This window comes from Pinus tabuliformis, chromosome 4_2, assembly GCF_031772625.1.
Source record: "Pinus tabuliformis cultivar Carrire ecotype Pingquan chromosome 4_2, CPIR1, whole genome shotgun sequence".
NCBI lineage: Eukaryota > Viridiplantae > Streptophyta > Pinopsida > Pinales > Pinaceae > Pinus > Pinus tabuliformis.
The window spans coordinates 286,625,689-286,627,599 of record NC_142304.1 but is presented as its reverse complement, the minus strand read 5'-3'; positions in this window follow the sequence as shown (position 1 = coordinate 286,627,599).

Below are 1,911 nucleotides of genomic sequence, written 5' to 3'. Positions count from 1 at the left end.
TCCTACGGCTACAACCATATAAGCAAATGTCCCTAAAGCAAGCTAAGAAGGATAATAAATTATCACCAAAGTATTATGGTCCGTACAAGGTGTTGCAAAAGATTGGTACTATGGCATACAAATTGGAGCTTCCTGCAGCTTCTCGATTGCACCCAGTTTTCCATGTTTCATGTTTAAAGAAGGTTATAGGTGACAAGCTCCCAATTCAAACAATATTGCCAGAACTTGACGAGGAAGGAAAAATTATATTGGAACCGGAAGCAGTCACAGAAACAAGAACTCGACAGCTACGAAATCGATCAATTTCAGAGTATCTTATCAAGTGGAAGAACTTATCCGCTGAAGATTCCACATGGGAGGATGAGAATTTTATGCAGAAGTATCCAGAACTACTCAAGCGTTGAGGACAACACTTTTTTGAAGGAGAGGGGCATGTTGGGTCCCTATAATACTAGTGATTACCCCATTACTATTGTAGTTATACCCCTTATTTATATTGTTGTGCCCCTATTACCCCCATATTGTTATTTCTGTGCCCCATAGAATCCCTCTATTGTTATTTTTGTGGCTTTATATTATTATTGTTAGGTCGGCTGGATTATATTGTGACTCCTTAGACTCCTATATATAGAAAGGAGGTTTTGTCATTTGTATCATCCAAGAATTGTTCATTTATGTAATGTAAAGGAGGTTGCCCCCTCGAAGAGGTTGAATTCTAAGGCGTTGATCTATTTTTTCTATCTTTTCTTGAGCTGGTTTCATAACAGCCGAGATCTTGGTGAAGCTCGGGTCCCAATTTCAGATCTTGTTTTTCTATATTTTCGGAGATATAATCTAAGGAATTTAGGGTTTTTGAAGGCTCGCGAATTACATTCTAAACAAGTGACCTTGGGAAAATCGTCATAATTTTCTCTTTAAGCATCAGATTGAAATTTCGTGAGAAGATACAGAAAGAGGACAGACTGTACGTTTCTATATATTGTTTTTAGGTCCGAAGGTCAAAACAGTAACACGTGGCACTTCGTACAAGTTCGCTCTACTGAACAAGTATATAAGCAGGTCATCTTGGGAGGTGGGGCATAACTCTTTCTTGGAGAATCCAATTTCGATCAAACTGGTGGAATTATAAAGAGGGCACAAAGGGATACTACAAGTCACAATTTCAGACCTTGGAGATCTGAAATTACATAGTTACAGTTGTTCAATATCGAGCTCCTACAAAGTGAAAAAAGGTGTGTAGTTTTTTTAAATTTTTGCATAAGTTTAATTAGTTTGAAGGAATTCAAAGGGTATAGTGAAGCATTATTATCAGTAATTGATGCCCCTAAGAAAGAAAATGGAAACACCTAATAAGAAACCTGAAAGCTCTAGCATGACTCATGAAGAAGAGGAAGAAATGCAACATGATATATCAAAATTACAATAACAAGTGCAACAAATTTCACTCACACAAAAAGTGAAAAAAGCTAAGATGGATGGTTTAAAGAAAGATGTAGAAGCTAAGATGTATGGTGTGGAAGCTAAGAGGGATGGTTTAAAAAAAGGCATAGAAGTGATGGTTTAAGGAAAGGCGTAGAAGTTAAAATGAATGATGTGGAAGCTAAGATGGATGGCGTGGAAGCTAAGATGGATGATTTAAAAAAAGGTGTGGAAGCTAAGATGGAAGATTTGACAAAAATTCTATAAGAAATGCTTACTAATGGAAAAAGAGTAGTAAAGGAAACTCATGATGAGAACAAAATAAATGTTAATCATGATTTCATAGACTCTAACGTTGGATTGAAGAACCACCATGTTCCAAAGATTGATATGAGGAAGTTTGATGACAAGGATCCCGCAACATGGATACTACAGATGGAGCAATTTTTCGATCTCCATAATGTCCAAAACACACAAAAGTTACGCATTGTA